The sequence below is a fragment of the Rhagoletis pomonella genome, unplaced genomic scaffold, assembly GCF_013731165.1.
Source record: "Rhagoletis pomonella isolate Grant_MI unplaced genomic scaffold, Rhpom_1.0 Rhpom_scaffold_00001, whole genome shotgun sequence".
Classification (NCBI taxonomy): domain Eukaryota; kingdom Metazoa; phylum Arthropoda; class Insecta; order Diptera; family Tephritidae; genus Rhagoletis; species Rhagoletis pomonella.
The window spans coordinates 49,322,193-49,344,795 of record NW_023458555.1 but is presented as its reverse complement, the minus strand read 5'-3'; the positions used below and the strand labels follow the sequence as shown (position 1 = coordinate 49,344,795).

Genomic DNA, 22,603 nt, shown 5'->3' with positions numbered 1-22,603 from the left:
AGTTAGCGCCATCTTTGCATATGTATGTGGGTACAAGCGAATAAAAATCCACAAAATTTACTCATTTTCATTCGACATGGATAAACGTTCCAGCTGTTTTATAAAAGCAAATCGTCATTACGGAGCGCAAAGTAGCACCAGTGTCCAATCACGGCTTGAAGCATTCACACAATGAGTCGCCTTACCTACAAGTGCAGAGAGCGCCTTCTCAATTTAGACGGAGCTGAAGGTTGGACTCAACGTCACTGTACATAACTGTATTACGGAATTTGCGTAAACATGGTACGCTACGGGCAGCTTGTCTTCGTGCTACCAAAAGTGGCTCTTAAATCACAGAAACGGTGATGCGTAATGATTTTCTTATCTCTTGCGCTTTACAGAATCTAACGATCTGGTCAATGGTAAATTTTCTAGGTCTGTAGCCACATTGATAGCTAAATCCCAATCAGTTGGTTTATGAAAGGTTTCAGTCCTGCACACCATATCGTCGTAAGGGCCTTATAGGCAATATTAATAAGGTGAAAGAGTGTTATGCGCGACTGAGAGTCTATTGAGAAACTTCTCGGCTGTCCATTGTGGATGCAGCTTTTCGACATTAAAATTTCATCGCGGTGTGTGACACATGTTCTTTATAGCACTGAGCTGCATGTAGATCTCCTAGGTGCAACAAGTCGATTTTGGCTCCTCGGATGGAGCGAACGTCAAGAATGTAGCGTATCTTCGATCTACCACAACGTGATCGATTTGGTTCGATGTTCTTTGATGAGGGGTCATTCAAGTGGCTTTGTAGATGTTTGGATGCTGGTTTCTGGTACTACGAGCCGATCGTGGATCCCATAAGAATGCATCTTGGACCCGTCGTTTGGCATTTGTCAGTGATAGTTGTGCCAGAAAGATATTTGCTCACCGGAAGCTCCTGGCCTCAATCCCTTATCCATTCATACTAAAATATCGATACTTAGATATAAGAAGAAGAGATAATTAGGGATAAAAGAGAGAACCGTTTTGAAATAAGACAACCCTCTCCTATAAAATTTGCGCAACCTCACATACGGGGTTTTGCATTTTCTGACATCCAGGTGTTAGATATAGATAGCTTCCCTGTAGAGAGTCCAGACTTCCAGGTGCATAGTTCTCCCATTACAATTTAAAAAAATTTTGATGACGAAAAAAAATCGAAAAACTTAGAAGTGATTTTTTTAATTTTCTTGGTAACAGTATGAGATAAAAAATTTCAATTTAAGGCTTAGAACCAAATTAAAAAATTATGTAAACAAGAAAAAAGTGCCATATTAAAGGATTCTAGAAGAAACACATTTTTTTCCAATAAGGGTGAAAATTTACTTTGGTTCTAACACAAAAAACTTCAAAATCGAAATTTATTTTGAAAAAAAGATTAAACTGGTAAAAATTTAAATATCAAGAAAGAATCTGCCACGATCAAAAAAATTTGGTATCGATAATATGTTCATTAAATTTAAATTTTGGAAATTTAATATAAAATATTTGGAAATACAATAAAATATAAATATGGAAAAGAACTTATTTTAGTAAAATATTTTTAAATTTCCAAATCTAAATTAATTTATGCCTACTAAATTAACTAGAAAACATTTATTTTAAAAATTAAGTGTAAGAAAGCTCCGTCCTAAAAAAATATTAAAAAAGCGTTTTTCTTCCAATGAGAATGCAAATTCGACAAACAAGCTTTAAAATTGAAATTTATTTCGAAAAAGTCTTAAAATTAATTTCAAAACCAAAATGCGTAAATTTTTTATCCAATTAAAATGAATGATTTTTTTAACAATACAAAAAAAATAAAAAACAGTTAGTTTATTTTTATTTTATTTAGTTTTTATTAAGGGGCGAACTGTATTTTTATAAAAAATAATTAAAATTGAATTAAAAAAATATATTAATTGTGAAGACTTGTCAATATATGGTGCGGCTATAATTTTTTCGACCACTGTATTAATACTTATTCAATTATGAGCATACGCCTTAAGATGATTCATATTAATAGATCCATTGAAACTTTTTCAAAAAATAAAACGTCTATGTATTGACAAAACAACCTTTTTATCTAAGACTAGCACAATATTGGGTATTTAAACAGCAGTTGTACCGCGATATTCAAGGGAAAGAATAAACACAAAATATATAAAAACAAATTATTTGAATACTAAAAACAGTCAAATAAGAAACAGCTATGAAAATACAATTTTAGCAAGTAGCAAATGCTATAAAAAAGAATATATATAAATCCAATATATGAACATACATATGAATGTGTATATACATATCTTCTTCTTCTTTTTTGGCGCTGTAACCGCCTAAGCGATTTTGGCCTAGTTCAGCAAAGCACGCCAGTCGTTTCTCCTCTGTGCCAACTGACGCCAATTGGAAACGCCAAGTCCTTATCCACCTGATCTTTCCATCGCAGTGGGGGCCTCCCTCTTCCTCTGCTACCACCAGCGGGTTCCGAGTTGAATACTTTCAGAGCTGGGGCGTCGGTGTCCATTCGAACGACATGGCCAAGCCAGCGGAGCCGCTGTATTTTAATTCGCTGCACTATGTCCATGCCGTTGTAAAGCTCATACAGCTCATCGTTCCATCGTCTGCGGTACTCGCCGTCGCCAACGTGTAAAGGCCCGTAAATCTTCCGCAAAATCTTTCTCTCAAATACTCCAAGAGCCGCCTCATCGGATGTTTTCATTGTCCATGCTTCTGCGCCATATAACAGCACGGGCATGATGAGTGACTTATGGAGCGTGGTTTTCGTACGTCGAGAGAGGACTTTACTCCTGAATTGCCTACTCAGTCCAAAGTAGCACTCGTTGGCAAGAGTGGTTCTGCTTTGGATTTCAATGCTGAGTGATCGAAATTCTCTACTTTCTCGAAATTGTAATTGTCAACAGTGACGTCGGTGCCAAGGCGCGAATGTGCTGACTGTTTGTTTGATGACAGGAGATACTTCGTCTTGTCCTCGTTTACCACCAGACCCATTCGCTTTGCTTCCCTATCCAACTTGGAAAAGGCAGAACAGACTTCGCGGTTTTTGGTACCGATGATATCGATGTTATCGGCATAAGCCAGCAGTTGCACGCTCTCGTAGTAAATTGTTCCTGAGCGGTTCAGTTCTTTACACATATTAAATAAATGACTTCAACTGCGTGTGCGAATAAAACATTTTAAGCGCGGCTATTGATTTCACGGCTGCGCAAAATTTAGTTTTTTAAATTAATTTTTTTGCTCAGTGTGTGCAGTTTTCTAGGGCCCTTTGCACAAATTTGGGTCACTTTCTGTTTTAAATATGGAATATACGAGAAATTTTACCATCGGGAAATTACGCGCAGGGGGTAGGAGCGGTTCGAAGTGTCCCACTGTTTTCAATTAGACCAGCTCCCCAATATTTCCAGCTGCCTGTGGACCCGCTACAACAATATAATGCTGCTATTGCCTTCTTGAATATTGCAATGCAATTTCGTATGGCCGATATTCAAACAAATATCGCTACCCATAGGAGAAAGGGTGCCAAGTCAGCTTTTCTTTCAAAGTTTAGTTTTTGATGCAGAATGATAGATAATGCGATATTACATCGATTTTTCGTGTCTCCTGAACAATTTAAAAAAATGGACTTATTACCTTTTCACTTTTAGGTAACGATTTGTAATACTTTATGACAATTCAAGTTCAATGCCAGCAAGTTTGTCAACAAATAAGCAATACAAGAAAAATTTTGGGGTTTTACTTTGGGTAGGTACTAATGACGAATCGACAAATAGTTTTCTTTGGCTGATGGATGGCTTTTCCAAATCTGACACATGTGCGCAAATTGCTCTAGAAATGCGCGCGCACGCTAACACACAACTACAAGCACAATAACTTGCCGTCTAAAAAACATATTAATAAAAAAAAAATAAATAAAAAAAAATAAATAAAAAAATTTTAATCTCTACAACAAATTTTTAAAAATAGTCAGTAGGAATATGTTATTCAAAATTTTTTAATAGCGCATTTTTTTACTTACAGCCAAAAGACGAAGTGTGGTTTAGTTTATATGCGTTGGTGCCATACTAAATAACTACTAATATATACGAAAAAAAAACAATTATTAAAAATAAATAGGTACAGCGAAAGTGCGTTTGCAATATTGCATAGTATAGCCACACAAATTGAAATACGAAAATCAAGCAAACAAAGTTTTATATACTCATATACATACGTATGTACATAATTAACAAAGTGCAAACAACATAAATAAACTTAATCAAAGCGACCAAAACGCAATACTATTTCGAAAATTCATCAGTGTGCAGCTAGGTGCTAATGTTTGTGCCGTCGAATTATCCAATTTACTAAAAATCCAAAATAAATACGAAAATTTTCTATTTGAAATGTGACTTACATCAGTGAGTAAGTGTGTGTGTTTAATTTCTACGATTTAAAAATAAAAACAACAACCTAACTCAACGACAAGTCTAACTTGTGGCATTGTCGAAATTTAATTGCCATAAAGCAAAAGTTTTTTAAAAAACAAAAGCCAAATATATTTGCGACGATAACACTGAAAGTTTAAAAGGTTAGTTAAAATGTTTTATTTTACTATTAAGTTCTTCATTAAATCTTTAAAATTTTTTTATATTTAAAAATATTTCCAAAGAAATTCGCTTGGAGAGAAGGCCCAAGAGCTCACTTATGGGGTTAAACCACTCGGTGGATTTTTTTTTTTAATTTTTTGCATTTGTGCGATGCTGTGTGAAAAGCGAAGATCATATAAACATGGCTAATTTATACCGTTACAGCTCCACAATTATTTTGAGAATTTCCTCGTATGACCATTTCGAATAGATAACTTAATACCCTGCATTGGAACATGGAGTCCATTTGTGCCATATTGGAGTCATTACGAAATTCTGGGCTCGAATCTTCACATACGATATCGTATTACTCGTCACCTAAAGACACATTTTTCGGTTTATGATATACGGGAACGTACTCTTTATCCCGTTCAGCTTATACGACTGACGTATCACGTAATTTTCTTTCGTATGGTTTCCAATCCATGAACGGATGTTACGATTCGAGCCCTGCTCTGTAATACAGTAGCGGCCCAACTCGTGTCTCTACACAGGCTTATTGTTACCCGATTATTGTTCGTGTTTTAACGATGGTTATTGGGATATGTTTCCTACGGGTAGGTACTGCATGGAGTAACCCCTTGGAGTAGTTTTGTGCTACTCTGATGTAATGCAGAGCTGGAGTATGTGGTCCTTCTTTAGGGCATCGCAATGTTATTTGGACCACATTTTTTATATGTATGTATTTCGGTAAATTTTGGAGTACTCCTTGACCTTAGGAAACATTCTTTACATGCGTGCTGTTCGTGTACGTGGGAAACACACATGTGCTCAGAGAGCGATCAGTAAGCTATGTCCTGCCGATCACTGGTGTTCTTTGCTTATCCACAGGTGTGTACCTCATAGCGCTTGGCTCATGAATGAGCTTACTGTGAGGAAGCCTTCATCTGCATAAGCAGCGAGCTCAGCAAGACCTCCTTTCATTTCCTTGAGTTACTCGTTGGCCGCCATCGTGCAAAGTAGTGCTAGCGCTAATACGCTCCCCTGTGGCGTATCTTCGTAGATCGGTTCAGTGGTCTCAGGCAATCCTCAGTGTGTAGAAACACTTCTACAGCTAAACATGTAGCTTATCTTGTTCTCAAGTGTAAGCTGAAGCTTTGTCTGCGTCACTCCTCGCATATTTCGAAAGTCTTGGGTATATTCAAACGCGAATTATATATTCTCAATGGCTACCTCGATTCGAATAACAACCTTATGGATTTTTTTTTTTTACCTTTGACTATATGCTTTGCAAGCTACTTTTTAATTGATGGGTGCGTCTGTCACCCTTTTCAGGATATTTTGAAGAAACGATGTAGTGCTAATCGACTCATACTCGCAGTTCTGGGGGTTCGTGCAGCAGCGATCTTTTGTGCGAGGAAAATAGTTGATATGTTGTTACATAACCAAATCATGTTTTGGGAGAAATATATTTACACAGCTGACTTTTTTCTGAGTAAAAGGATAAATTTCTCTCAACACATGTTTTGATAACTATAACCAAATAATATAACTATAACCGAATCATGTGTTGAGGAAAACATATTTAGTTGACATAACTTAATTCTTTTCTCAGTGTACTACTCCGTAGGGTCTTGGTCGGTTCTCTGGTCCAAGCAACATTTTAATTAGAAACTGTTTTTTCTAACACCGGTCGTTTTAGCAAAATTGTAAGCACCAAAATATTATATATTATTATCAACCACTCGAATTAATATTTTGTCATCTATTGCTTAGGTGTCCAACTTTTTATTGTATTGACATTTGTTGCTCATAAATTCAAGCCATCAATTTTGATATAATGCGACAAGTCAAAAAACTCTGTTAGCTGCTAATTTTTGCTAATTTAAAACAGTAGTTAAAAGTAAATGAATAAATTTAGATTTCATATTTGCAGACGTGTGAAATATTTTTTAAATTTTTTTATTTATTCTGCCTCTTGAAGTCAACTCTAAACAAATAAGTCTTTTGCATACGCAAAAAATGTATGAACAAATGTTATATGTACATTAGACTGCATCCCCCCATACAAAAAAAAATCGGTACTGTTTTTCAAAGACTGGTTAAAAAAAAAAGAACTTGAACAACTCAGCCTAAACTTTACCGATTCAGACTTATAAGGTATCATTGGAAAGGAATTTTCCCACCTTTTTATTTCTTTGCAAATAAGCTCATTCAAAGCATGAAAGAGAAAGGTAAGACAAAAGAGTCTCATTGCATGTTGAATTAAAATGTGTTGGTATTTGATAAAGAAAAAATTGGGATGTGAATGAGTTTTTCAAGGAATTGGAAAGGGTGAGAAAATATGAAAATATCTTTCCACTGATACCTGACAAGACTATATCGTTATAGTTTTGGCCCAGTTTTTCTTAAACAAATGTTTGAAAAAATATAAAAAACAACATTAAAAAATCGTTTATAACTCCTTTGAAAAAATGTTTGAATATTTTTATGTAGATTTTTAAAGCTTAACCTGTTTTGTCATCTGAGGGGATTTTTTCCAAAAAATTCTTTAAGAAACTATTTTTATTCATAAAAGCCTCCATTTTTGGAGGTATATTCCAATTGGTCCAGCTCACGTAAATCCGAATATTTTTCAGAAATATTTCGGTGGAAGTCATAAAATATAATAAATTTCGTAATCCCGGCGGAAAAACGCAACTTTTTTTTGGTGATGCAGTCTAATGTACCTACATACTATGTATGTATGTACATAGGTATGTATGTATGCCTTTGTCATTTGCTGTTTCACTTCCTCCGTTCGCTTGCCTTCGCACGCTTATGCAAATAACCAAGAACTCTCGTTTTCATTCAAGTACATCGAGTTGGCAACACCGGTGACATTTTGTAAGCTGGCAAAATTGAGTGCTGCCCATTTTTATAATTTCATTTTTATTAATTGTTTTCTGTGCTATTCTCATTTCCTTCTACACTTTTTCTTATTATTCGTCTTCTTCGGTTAAATCGTTGCTGCTCCACTCTAAACGGTTTCATTCCAATTCAATCTCTACTTAAACCCAAATATCAGTTCTAACCTAATTTCAGTAGCCTACTTTTATTATACATAGCTGTATGTATATGTACATATATACATACATACATGTATCTAAATATATGTACATGTACATCACTATTTTGTTAACCCCATAAAAGTGAATGTTACTAAGCTCAGTTTGCCTCACAATAATGGTATGTACTCGTATCATCATCACATGTTCGATCGATTGACTGGTTGGTTGGTCGACTTGTCGGTCGTTGCCATATACTAGCCAGCGCACTTGGTCTACATTCGATTACTTATATATGTTTATACATACGTACTACATACAAGCGAACATATGATTAGCTTATTTGTGTATGTTTAGATATATACATATATACTATACATATTAAGGTGATCCAAAAAAAAAACATGTTTCAAATGTTAAGCTCTAACTCCTTGGAATTTTCTAAATTTTGTTTTTAAAACGGATGCCATTTAGAACTGCCACAAAGCGCACGAAATTTTCCATGTATTTTATATGTGGAAAAAACACTTACTTTTCAGGAAACCTCCAATAACAATACCCAATTGTTTATTTAACCAGTTTTTAATATTATATAATTTTTAAGGTCCCACAAAAACCCTAAAAAATGCAATGGCGGACCCAAAAAATATTGTTAAGTAGTATTCAAAAATTGTAAAATAAACAAATGGGAATTATTATTGAAAGTCTCCCGAAAATAAACAGTGTTTTCCGAGGGAAAAATATTGATTTTCAATAATTCTATAATATGTCCCTATAAAAAACATGGAAAACTTCATGGTCTCTGAGGCAGTTTTACAAAAAAATACGGGTTTTCTTTTTTCCATTTAGAAAAATCGTAGTGGTGGGAGCTTAACATTAAAATCATTTTCTCCCACCCTAATGTATATACATACATTCATATGCACATACATACACCTGTCTTCAACTTGTCTGGTTCAATGCATTCCTGCACACGTTCACTGTCATTATTCGTTTCATTTTTTGAGTTGTCGGTTTTTTTTTTTGCTTCATTAGTTACGTCTATTGCTATTTTCGTTTGGTTTTGCTTTTCTGTATTGATTTTATTTAATTTTTCTTTATATTAAAAGTATTTAACATTTCAATGTTTTCGAGGTAACCCAGTGACTAATGTGAGCATTTAAATCAAATTGTCAATTTCTGGTGAAGAAAATAAACTTTTCAGCAGTAACATTTACTGTTCGTGTTATTACAATTTCTTCCGCACTACATTTCGCTTCAAGCAGAGATCGTCATGATGGTCACTAGTGTGATACAGTTCAAATAAAATAACAATGACTATTGCTATCGAAACAGTGCAGAGAAAGCTTGACTTTTCCTTGATGGCCTCTTAAGACTTACAAAGCAGCTGGTAAACGAATCCAACGACGGAAACGGAAAGGTCATACCCGAAATAATTTCAACAATCTACGATCCGGTCCAGGCGCTAGGCGGAATAAATACGCTTCAGAAAGAACTCCCAACTAGATAGCGAATATTTGATGTTCTGCTTCTAGTAGAAACACTAAATACTAAATAAATCCCAAACACTAAATACTAAATAAATCCGCTTACTCCAGTAAAAAAACTGATACAAATTAACTTATACCAAAACTTTCAACATTATCTACACACCACTATTTACTATTCAATAAAAGGTTAATAAAAGCTATTACTTTTCAGATAAAAAAAAAAAATAGTTTCTTGTTCTAAAATTTTAATTAAGCAAGCCTTATATATGACTTATGATATCTAAAACCACAAATATAAAATTTCAGAATGCCCAATTTTTTTATTTCAATTCATTTCAAAATTTCAATAACTTTACTTCTAACTGAACATTAAAAAAACAACGTGTACGGTCGTTTACAAGGCTATCCAAACGTCTTTCCAAGTATATTTTAAAGGAAATCTTCATGCCAAAATTTAGCGAAAACCATATAAATACGAAACTATCGACGATATATCTATAGTTTTGAAAATAATATCGAATACTATCGATGGTCTGACTATCGATAGTTTTGCAACTCTAGCTGGCAGCGCTTTGTATTTGGCGAGCAGCTGATTTTGTTTTGTGATTTTACAGCAGTGGCACCAAAATCGTTAATTAAATAGGTACACCAAAACTGAAATCCTCTAAAGCGGACTTTGTTACATTTTAAATGTAAAAATTAACCAAACTTCAAATTGAATATAGTTTTTTTCTGAGTACCTGTATTGTATGTAAATAAGTAGTAAAGTATCTGCGTCACTGAGTACTTCGAATCGATCCTGAGTGCATGTATTAGAGTTATGATTGGTAGGGAGTATTTTAAAGTACTTACTTACGAGCTCCGAGTACTTTTAAGTTCATATGAGTTCTGAGTACCTTTCAGTACTGAGTATCGATACTTTAAAAATCGGGAACTGTCGATCCTTTTGAGAATCCAGCTCTGAGAATTTTTGGTGTCGATACTGCCCAACGCTACAAAAAACCAAGAAGACGAGTTACGTTACTTATAGAAATGTAACATGGGACACGTTTTTACTGCTCTTATTTATTTTGCTGTTTATTACGTATTCTTTCTAATTACTTTTAATTATCACTCTTCGCAACATCTACACATGTACATATGTACGGTTATTGTATTGTGCATACATACATTCATCCATACGTATGTACGTACATCCATCCATACGTACATATCTACATACTATAGATTCATACGAGACAAGCGAACACCCACTCAAAACAAATCATCTATATCAACGGCAATGAAAGTAAATGACCTTCAAATGCGTTAATGCGTCACAAAACACTTTGCATATTGCATCATTTTTAGCCACTGTACACAGAAAAGCACAAGAAAAATTATAAAAAAAACACACACAACTAAGAAATCACTATTATTTTCAGACAAAATCTGTATTGTATTGCTGTATTTAGTATTGTTTGGCAATTATGAATGCCTCATTTTTTACTTTCGTCATGGCTGCATGCAATGCGGCGACGCGTCTTCGTGTGCCCTGGCTTTTTGACTTCTCTCGCCTGACCTCTATTGGCTGGGCGACTATGTAGGATTGGGTGCTGCAAAAACTGACTTAGCCTAGGTCGTATTTATATACATATACATATATAAGTACATGCATCCAAAAGTACGTTCGGTACACTGAGCTCAATTTAGGTACAATTACACGATAGCTAAAAAAATTTCATATTTAAGACAATACTGCTCGAAAAAAAAATTTTAAGAAAATTTTTGTAAACAAGCAGAAATTGCAACTCACATATCATTCTGAACATGCCATTGTGGCAATAAGAAATCTTAGCAAAGAGGCCAAGTTCCTTTATTGAATTCTTTGCGAACAGCGAAAAACTCTTCACGTTTTGAGGAATTTCTAGCAAAGTGGCTACACTGTATGAGTGTGAATTTCAATTGTTAATGAGTTGAAAGTGCGGTAGAAGCAAATAATAATTAAAGTCGGGAATATCTGTAATCTGAATGTACAATGGCGGGAATTTATTTAGCTTGAAAAGATGGATAAGTAAGTAAAATTTTGAAAAAAAAAATTAGTTCAAGTTCACCTGTCCACGAAGTCCCACGTAAGGTTTTGTATTAAAGGCCTGGTTTACAAAGTATACCCAAATGCTTTATGTACGCAGCACAATCTAGACCAAGTACCCAATTTATTACTCCTTTAGAGACTACTAGCTAGGACCACTTCTAAAAGAGTTAGAAAAAGTAGGTACAATTGACCGATCAATTTACAGCCAGGATGGTGTACCTCTATATTAACTGTTTGCGATTTAGAGCCGACATATTGAATAAAAAAGTCGGTAAACTACTAAAAACAAACAGTTTATAAGCAGGATTAAACAAAATGAATAAATGAAGATCCCGAAAACATTATACCCGGGCTTTTGTTTTTTTTTAATTATTTGGAGGTCACCCAAAAGGCTCAAAACCTTCCATGAATTTTATATGGGGATAAAACAAGTTTTAGTAGAAATTGTATAGAATTCTTGAATATCAATATTTTTTTATCGGAAAACGTAGCTTCTCTTTAGGAGACTGCCAAAATAATACCCAATTGTTTATTATTTTTATGGGTCCCCAATCGCATTTTATGAGGGTTTTGGGGTCCTATAAGAAATAGTTTATGTTATGAATGTTAATTCAGTTGTAATGATACATTAATCACTTTCATGTTAATGCAAAATAAATTATAAATTTATTATTTTGTTATCAATTGTCTGAAAATAATCAGCCTTATCATGAGTTTATTTTTCCCCGAAATGGTCCACTTTTGATTTTCATGTATTTACTATGGGTGGAATAAAAATTTTCGGGTTAATTTTTTTTCGGACGAAACTCAGGATATGACAAAATAAAAAAAGTTAACAAAATCGTGAGCTACCTTTTAGAAACATTTGACAGAAAAAAGATACATTTCTATTTCCAAATTAGGTACAATTTGAAATTTCGATTTTCCATCCCTGCACTAAGTTCGTATTGTATTTTTTTCCATAAATAATAATTTCATTTCATTTTCGTTTCCCTTTTGACCATTGCTTCAGCAGTTTTTTGCACGCACGCAATTTTATGAGTAATTCTGTTGTAATTTATTACAACTTCAAGCCAATGACAGCGGCGACGACAAAAAATAAATCAAAAAATGAAATAAATAAAATTAAATACGAAATAAAATATAGTAGTATATACGAAGAAACTAGTTAAAGGCAACACAGCAAAATACATCCAACATACATACACATAACACATAAGCAATATTGCAGTGCGTCCACCAAAACCGGTGGCTATTTCTCAAATATTTAAGCAAACAGTGTAGGAAATGCAGGAAAGACAAATAATTATTTAGTTTTTTTTTCTTTTTTACTTAACCGCATTTCGTATAATTTTTTAAGGTCATCGACTTAGTAGTGAAATGAAAAGGTTAATAGCTGTAAGTGGGCTCGCTAATAGCGCTTCAACTTTAAACTGTCGGTAAACCAATTTGTTTTTTTTTTTTTATTTATTTATTTATTATTATTTTATGTATACATATGTGCTTGTAGATACTCGTGTGTATAGTATGTATGCATTCATGCATGCACGCTTTATGCATATTTTTTATTTCCTTTCGTAATTCTCTTTTGTGCCTTTTAAATGTTTGTTGGTTTGGGGCGGCCCAACAATGGACCTAATTGCTGCAACAATCAATAGAAATTGCGTTAGCATCGATGTGAGCTAATGCAACAATATGTCTTAATTATTTTTAAATACACATACATATATTTGTATATGTACATTAGGGAGCCTCACACAAAAAAAAACAAAAGAAAATGTTGCGGCATCTCTAACGTAGCTGTGTATATCTAAAATTTATATGTATCTTAAGGCTTTTACAAAAATATTTCAGAAAAGAATTAAGATTTACGTGAGCTGGCCCGATTTCAAAATATCTCCAAATCACATTATTTTGATTCCGTTGAAATAATTTTTTAACAATTTTATGCAAACCTTCTAAGCTGAAACTCATCTATCATCTGATGTGATTTTTTTGGAAAAGGTATGTATTTCTTAAAACACTTTGTTTTACATATAGTTGAACTGGGTTTTGGTATACATATTTTCAAACCGATGCAGCTCACATAAATCTTAATCTGTCTTATCCTAAGTTTCACCCGAAACAAAATCACCCGAAAATTTGACATCCGCCCATAGTAAATACATGGAAACCAAAAGTGAAAAGTGAACCAGTTCGGGGAAATTGAAACTCTTGATAAGGCTGAATATGTTTTTTTTAATATTTAGGCGAAAGTCTTATGGCCTTTTCATAAAAAATAAAATAGGTTTAAAGAGCTGTATAAATTGACGCTATCATATATTTTTCAATTTATAAACCTTTTATAAAGCTACTTTATTTTTTATGAATAAGGCATTCAAATATAGTAGATTTTATAATTCCGGTGGAAACCAGAAGCTTTTTAGTTTTTGTATGGAGATTGATGCACCCTAATGTTCATAGGCATGCTATAAATTAGTTTCTTATCATTATTATATTAGGCTTTGAAAATATATACATACAATATTTTATTGGTTTTTTACCGTTAATATTTTAATATTTAATATTGTATTGGTCCTAACCTTACTTTACCGATTATGGAAGGTCCTATCTGATTACATATATATTATATATATATTAATAAGGTATAGTGGAGCAATCATGTTGCATCCAGCCAGCTATCAAATGACGATCCCATCGGCTTTGGTACCTCTTTTCCATGACTTGTATGTCCAGTTGAAACCGCCCTTCTTGTTCTTCGATGTAGCATTCAGTACTCTCTGCGAATTGGACATATTTATATTATAGGGTTTTAAAGTTTTCCCCTATGTCGGTTACGATTTTGCAGTAGTTACTTGATTTCTAATTTCCCAGAAAATTTGTTTGAACTTCAACACGTGCAGTGCAGGCAGGACGTTCAAAATCGCTCATTGGACTTAAGAAATCAGCACCCTTTATTAATTTCTTAATTGTTGCCTATTGAAAATTTCCGATTATATATTTTCTGTGCTATTACCAGGAAATTTGCTCAGTGTAATATAAAAAACCGTTGCGTCTGCAAACAAAAATCAGCTGTAGCTTATGGCCGCGAAATTGGGGTTTACACAAGTCAATTTTTCAGATACAATAGCAAAACATACACATTTTCTAACTAATATATTCCCACTTCACCACTATCTCTGGCTTTTCGAAGACAGTTTATTGTCTGGATGCCTACTTTACTCAAACAATGTGTAAATTATGTGCATATTTTCATTGGTCTTGTCTTGTGTAAACGCGGGATTATACAACTGTCGGCAGTGACGGACTTACATACGTGCGTCAAAAGGTGAGTGTTGGCCAACGTTCGTTGGGTCCGTCGACGCAAGGGCTGCTAATCTAACGCTCTCTATGCAAAACACACACCGTCTACTCAGCGGTCAGTTTCATCCTAGAGCGGAACGTACGCAAAGTACCAATTCTGATGGGGCCATTTCTTTCAGGACTAAACCATTCGGATCCATGCATAAGACATGACCTAATCAGCGTTTTTTAATTTGTTGCACTATGTCCAAGTCATTATAAAGCTTATGCAGCTCATCGTTTTTAAGAATAGTCCAATTTCTTTGGAGCTGCTAGCACAGATGGATTTATTTCCCTGCGTTAGCATCGACCTAGCACAAAATGTTTCATCCATAGGCTTAGAATCGGACGCCGTCTCTCGAAGGAATAAGAGAGGAACAGCCTCTTAACGAACACATAGTAGGCCTAAGGCAGGCGCCACACAGGTTAAATTTATTTGAACTTGTGGAAGCTTTTTAAGCAAAGGCTCAAGGTTTGTGTGAATCCTTAATAGTTACCATAGCTGTTCATTGAAACACACAATTCAAAATTAACGCAATCTCTTAGCCACTTGCAACTTGCAAGTTCAAAGTTCTTTTTAAATTTTGGTGAACATTATTTATTATATTTAAAAATTTTCTTGTGACATTATGTTTTTTTTTTTGGGGAACCCTACCTTTGTTTCTAACTAGTTTTTGTTATGTAACATATATTAGCTGGAATGGGAAAATCGATTTTCTTCCAAATTGCTACTTTTACTGCACTTTGCGCTTTCATTAAAAAATAATAATTAGTCTAATTAGTCAACAGTAAATTCCAGTTTTGAACCACTGCGGGCCGGTGTTTGGAAATGCTACTTTCGAGATGCCCTACACAGAGGTGAAATTAATGAATGAAATGTATGTAGTTAAAATACATGAGTACATGAAATAGTGAAATGACAATCCCATAAACATACTTAGTATATATGTAGGTATGTATGTATGCATTTTTTATTTTTCTTGGAAGCTGGATACTAAGCTAAAAACTGAAAGAATTTCGTTCCGTGGCTATTAAAAAAGGAGTGTATGAATAAATGTGACGCTCATGCCAAAAATAACAAATCTTTGATATTTACTAACGCGCATTTTTAATATTTTGGCCATTGTTTTCTTTTGCGGTGAAATGCAAACTTCAAATGATTGTGTTTTCTGTTTTTTATAAAGTTTCGCAATCCCTGTCACAGCTAACAAAACGTTAATTACTTCGCGTGGTCTTATAATTACATGCTCTACCTTTATAAAATATTAAACCAAATTTCAGCTGTCAAGCATCGTTCTCAAGATTTCTGACGTCATTTTACTCTTATTTCTTCCTTCGAAACCAGCTTGAATTAAATTTGCCATTTGCTGATAATGATCAAAATCCAAATACAACATATTTATACATACATACATAAATTAATGTTATATTTGTAACAAAAGATATGAATAGTAGCGAGAAGCTAATAAAAGTTAAAATGAAAATAAGAACTTAAGAGATATTTAAAAAAATCCTGTATTATAAAATTTCTCGTAAATGAAACATATTTGTAAAACTTGCTAGATACTTGACCTAGATTTATAATCATCCACTGGATTATCCTTACATGAGTAAATAAATAGCTTTATTTTCATATTTGATCGTCTATGCTTGTGTATGGCTATAAGCTCAACAACAATTTCCGTTGCCTCATTAACCAACCCTCTATTTTTGCAATTTTACCCCAATTGGTTGCAACGGAAGGCCAATCATGAATTTATTATAAACTCTATTATGTTTCCAGTTAACTTTTTGTGTTCATGTATATACAATAGGTTGATCCAAAACAAGTAAAGTTGAAATTTTAATGATCTCACCACCTAGGATTGTTCTATGTCGAAAAAATATACCCCTATGTTTTTTATTTTGAAATCAAAAGGTGTTTAAAAGTCGCTCAAAGCGCTCAAAGTTTTCCATGTATTTTTATGGGAAATAAACAACTTTTCATAGAAATAGTAGGGAATTCTTGAAAACCAATATTTTTTCAATCGAGAAATTCTGGTTCTCTTCAGGCCACTTCCAATAGGAATACCCAGTTGTTTATTTAACCATTTTTTAATTCTGAAGATTTTTTATTTTTCCCCCCATTCCATTTTCTGGGGCTTTTGGCGGACCTCTAAATATAGTTACTATGCAAAAATGGTTAAATAAATAATTGGGTATTATTACTGGGAATCTCCTGAAGAGAAACAGAGTCTTCCGATTGATGAATATTGGTTTTCAAGAATTATATACCATTTCTACGAAAAGTTTTTTTCCCCCCCATATAAAATACATAGAACACTTTGAGCGCTTTGAGCGACCTCTAAATGTTATTTGATTTCAAAATAAAAAATAGGGGTTTAGTTTTTTCGGTATTGAACAATCCTAGGTGGTGAGAGCATAAAAATTCCGACTTTACTTTTTCACATGCATTTTTGTACCACGCTTTTATACATACTGAGATATCTATATTTGAGCGTAAACCCATATGAGGGTATGCACATTTCCACTTCATTCAAGGCTCATCAATCACATGCCAATCAATACAATGCAATCACGACTGTACTTACAACAGGCACCAACAACTCCAAAAAGGAAACTATTGTAATTATTTATCATAATAATCAATAATAAATAAATATTAATATATTAAACATCTAGCCGATGAAGGGCCACTATATTACGTATGTACATACATACAATGAGCAGCATAAAAGTGTCGTAAAATATAGTGGTTGGGAAAATGTAAATTTATAATTTATGTATGTATAAACAATTGCAATTGTTCATATACTACATATGTATGTATATACAATCGAGCTTTGTCTTAACTATTTTCAGCGAACCTCATTGTAATGCTAATTGGTAAACAAAAACAAGGAACTATTTTGGTTAATCAAGGTGTAACCAAGGCGTAATGATAGTAATTGCTTACATGACTTTATATTCTATGTGAATCCATGAATTCGTCATTTGCAAGGGAGCTCATGTTTTGCATATTTAAGTGAAACGATTGAATGAAATACATATTTTTAAGTGCGCAGATTTGTTTACTCTCGTGATACCAGTACAAGTATAAAATACATACTAACATCCATGATATTGATGTACACTCAGAAAAAATTCAGTTAAATATATTTCTCTCAACACATGATTTGGTAGCTATAACCAAATAATGTGACTATAACTAAATCATGTGTTGAGAAAAACATATTTAGTTGACGTAACTAAACTCTTTTCTCAGTGTACTTCATAACCAGTGTTCCATTTTAGCCATTTTAGATTTAGCCGGTTGCGATAGCAAACAGCCGGAGAAATTTCGATTTAGCCGGCAGCCGATTTGTTAGCCGTTTTGCAGAAAAAAATTAGCCGTTTTTAGCGGATTTTGCTATTTGCCCTATTTTCTTAAATTTCAAATATGTATATATGTTTCCATTTTTGACTAAGCGACCCAAAATCTGTTAGAAATGGCTACTAGCCTAATCGTGGAGAAAATTTTCATGTCAGGCAGGATTTTATGAAATTGGGCCGATTTCGCTTATTTTTATTTCAAACGAAGAAGGGGTTTTCTTCATATAATGTTTGTTATAAATGTCTTAATTTCAAGTGTGAAGTTTTATTCGCAAACTTAGAAAATAAGAAATTGCTTCACTGTTAAGACTCTTGAGATTGGATATAGTGCCAACAAACAGAATAAATATTACATGTAGATATTGTCTTCCCAGATAGCGCATATTCAATTCTGCCTAAATTACAAAACATCATTTTTGCCCACTCCCAAAGGTTTAAGGTAAGGGAAAAATTGATATTTTCAAGCACTATATACACATATGTATTTTTTTAAACAAACTTTTTTGCTGAGAACTTATTTAAATTCCAAAAACCGAATGCCAACTTGAATTAAAGGAACCAACACTGAAGTTAGTCAAAATAAAAATAAAAGAGCACACATTTCTATGTAAAGCAAACCTCTCTGGGAATCCTACGAGACGTCTGCCGGTCATATGACCGGTCATCTAAATGGGTGATCTGTAGTATATTCTCATCATATTTTACATCAGAATTGAAGGGATTTCTGAAAAATCTGACCAGTTCTTTTGTGTAACTGTGATTTTGCATCCCTTGTCAACAAATGGCTTCGGTTGATGTTAACTTAAGGTCGTTGTTTTACTGCCTTAAAATTGAAGGGAAAATTTTACAGCGTTTTTTATGTGTATTGGTTTCTATTTGAGTGTATTGAGAATCGGTCAGTCTGAAAAGGCCTTGTAGGGAAGACAATAGGTTTGTTCGTCGAAAATCTAGCGAGAATTATCACTCAAAATATCAGATAGTAAGAAAAAATGCTCCCAAATTCTCTCTCATGTAGAGCAACTTTCGATTTTCTGTACGAACGCAAATTTGCAAGTTTTTCTGCCAGCTAGTGTATAGAATTTTAAAATTCTTTCAGAGGGGAAAAAACAGGATATACGTGTATATGTCTTGTCAGTCCGACTTTCTTCAATATACGTTTCAATTTCTTTGTCGGGTTTACTATATCGACTCTGGTTGAGATTGCATTCCGATTAAAAATACAGTTTTTCGTTTGCCGAGTACCTTTCAAATCATTGGTATTAACTAAATTAATTAAGTAAACAAGTATTAACTTACATTTTTCATTTTAAAATCGCTCCAGTTTGTAAATTTTTAAATTTAACGAACTTGTTTATTCAAATTATCGTCGACAAAAAATCCAACCATGCGCCACAATCATTTGTTTTTCCTAATTGCAAATTCTTGCTGGCAAAATTTTTTCCGGCTCGAATTTGTAACTTCTCTCCAAGAAATAGTCTTTTTACTCGTGATTTATTTAAATAAAACATGTGAAATTTAGTTGAAACATTTTAGCCGTTTTTAGCCGGTTTTATTTGCCAATTTAGCCGGTTCGCCCAAAAAGTTCTGGCAACACTGTTCATAACACAGCATATCTGCACTTGTTACTTAATTTTACTACAATTCATAAATAAATAGTTGAATCACTAAGTTAAGCTCTTGATTGGCCACTTAAACGCTTGGTTTACTTAATCAGTATTTATTTGTGCATTCGTTTTTTTTTATAATTATATTCATTTTGCAGATCAAGTCATTTTATTTTATTGCCGTTGACTGCAATGCATTAATTACGGAAGTATATCGCGTTTTGTTTTATAGTCACCGTTACTGGCTTGTATACCTTTTTATAATGTACATAGTACCACATACATATGACTACATACATACATACATATATTCCCTGCAGGAAAATTCGCTTCTACCAACAAGAAGTGTTCTATGTATTAAATTTGAGAATTTAAACTATCAATGGAATCAAAGGACTTCAAAGGCCGAAGAAATAGAAAATAAAAAATTGTATGGATTAATTTTCGTATTTATTTTTTCTTTGTAACAATTCCTAATATCAATTGCGTGATTTTTATTAAGCGTTCTTTGGCAAATAGATAGTTTGTAAAGCCATGGATATAACGCATTTTCACCTAGCCTTAATTGCTATTTACGGTGTTGAATAACAGTGTTTAACTGAAGGTGTTGTTAACTCTTGTGGCTGTTGTTATAGTCTAAATTAGTGAATCCAAAAAGTGCTCACGTCAATTTTATCGTTAAACCTAAGGAACTATCAAAGATCAGCGCGAAATTTTGCGGACTATTTGCGGTCGGAGTTGATATAATATTGACCGATATGTTGAAGTTCCGCTTGTACTCTTCTTTTAAGATCGCCACTGATTTCGTAGTGAAAAGCCTTCGGAAATGTAATACTCAAAGTGACAAATTTACTCAAAATGAGAAAAAAAAAGATAATAATAGAAATAAGTACAAGCCGGAAAATGATAAACATATAGCCGCAGTCGCATTTTCACGAACTTTCGCGTGCGTTTTGCCATTTAAAAAAAATTACATTTGTTACATTACAGCAAGTCACCCAAATATTTTGTGGCTTGTGAATTCTTGAGCACGAAACTTTGAAACTTATTTATATCAATAAATTTTTACCATGATAAAAATATAGTAAGGTAGAACCGCTGAGAGTCACTTTTGAGATTCTTGACGTTTCCAAACAATTTAATTTTTAAATTTACTCACAAACTCACACACACATTTTCATTTTCAATCTCAAGCAACAACAATTTCGAACAATTTCAATTTTTTATTTTCACTTTTATATGATTTTAAAATGTTGGCAAACTTCAAAAAAAAATCATGGCCGACAAATTGAGAGAACGGTTATACCTTGCTATGTTTTTATCATGATTTTTACAATTCCAAAAATGGGATCCAGGCTAGTGTTTAATATTTTTGGAACACAAAATGGCCAGCTCATGGTGTTCTTCATAAAGACCAATTAAGACGAAGTAATCTCCCAGGAGCCTTTTGTATTGTAATTTGAAACGAAGCATGATTCTCCTCATTAAAGTGCATTCTCTGGCTAATGGATACGTGTTTTTTCACAACTTTAGCTTTTCCTGCAGGGTCTTTTCGATCACTTGCATACCGTTTACTACTACGCAAAGTGTCTTATATGTATGTTTGATAAAGATGTTTTCTCACCACAAGTGAAGAAAAAGTCGCATACATCCAAAGTAAACGATGTTCGCTACCGGCAGTTTTTTTGTATTGCACACTGTCACCGGTTCACATTTACTTGTGAGGGCAGGTTTTACTGGATGCGACGCTTGAAGTGCTGCTCATTTGCGCTTCAATGAATGAATAAGGGGGAAAAGTCTAGATTTTTTTTTGTACTGTACATAATTTCGAATTAACTTAATGTGCTTCCTTATTTTCATATCGCTTGTTGTTAGTTCTCTAGCTTAATTTTTTTCCTAAAGTGATAAAATAAAATTATGTTTTCCTGCTGCCTTTTTCATATAGCCTGGAAAATAAACATTAAAGTACGTGCTTTTTACTCTTTTCGTTTTTTTTGTATTAAAATAACACTTCTGATCGCGTCAGCAGCTTAAGCGCGCTCAGCCCATAATTCCAATGACATACTCACACATGCATACATACATAAATACATAGTTATACCCAGATGCGGGCAGATAGTTTTGGCAGCCGCGAATGGCGCATATGTTCAACTTCGTGCCAAAAATGTAATTTGCTATAAGAATGAAATGGAATGGAACTGACTAAAAATAATTAAATAAAAGTGATTCCGTTTTGTTTGTAGCGAAGATTTCATTTCAGAATAAGACAAAAAAACAGAAAAACACAAAAATGAGCAGTAATTATTAGGTAATTTTTTTGTAGCTTTTGTACAATGATTCAAAGGAATTAATAACTTAACAAATTATTTTAAATAACCTAGCTACTTAATATGAACTTGTGCACATTAGACCGTATCACCGTATAAGCAAACAGCAAAAAGTTGGCCGCACACCACTGAGTCTAAAGCATTTTTGCAAGGCAATTTCGAAAAAAAAATTGGAATTGAATTTTGAAGAAATTTTTTAAATAGTTATACTGGAGTAATCAAAATACTTCCTAAGCAAAAGTTTCATGCTTTTTGGAGGGCTATAATTTACTGGAGTTAGGATGAAAGAACTGAGATCTGGTGGGTAACTACTAGAACTGATCAGTTGAAGTCTTGATAGACGAATAGTTTAAAAAAGGCAACCCCTGCGTTGGGTCCAGAAAAAATTAAAAGTATTTTCCTATTTGTGTTGCAAAAACATTTTAGACTCAGCGGTGTGCGGCGAACTTTTTTGTTTGCTTATAAGGTAGTACGGTCTAATATACATTTTTTCCTTTTCAAGTGTTTGCTTACCGATTCACAGATATTTCGTCGAATGCGTCATTATTTGGTTTCATTTTAGCTCTTTTTTATATCCATTTATTTTTAGCTTCTAAATCGTTTCTTCCTTTTAGACATGTGTGTGCATACATACATACCTGTGTTTCATCATCACAAACGTTTAACCTTAATAAACATTCTAGCAACTTCAGAAGTTATTTTTTCTACAACTTAATTTATTGTCTGCTTTAGACATACGTTTTGTTACTGCTACGCGCAACCTTAAG

At 33.5% G+C, this 22,603-nt stretch overlaps 1 protein-coding gene across 11 annotated transcripts in view; it reads left to right on the top strand.

The window, feature by feature from the left end:
- The window catches only part of LOC118745751 (TLD domain-containing protein 2), a 321,509-nt gene that overhangs the window by 1,904 nt on the left and 297,002 nt on the right, over positions 1-22,603 (top strand). For 8 of the 11 annotated variants that reach the window (XM_036479422.1, XM_036479410.1, XM_036479402.1 and 5 more), the window contains exon 2: positions 4,033-4,582. The gene's annotated coding sequence lies outside the window, so the exon portion shown is untranslated. The remainder of the gene's footprint in view (positions 1-4,032; positions 4,583-22,603) is intronic. The other 3 variants (XM_036479428.1, XM_036479415.1, XM_036479438.1) reach the window with 2 other exon arrangements.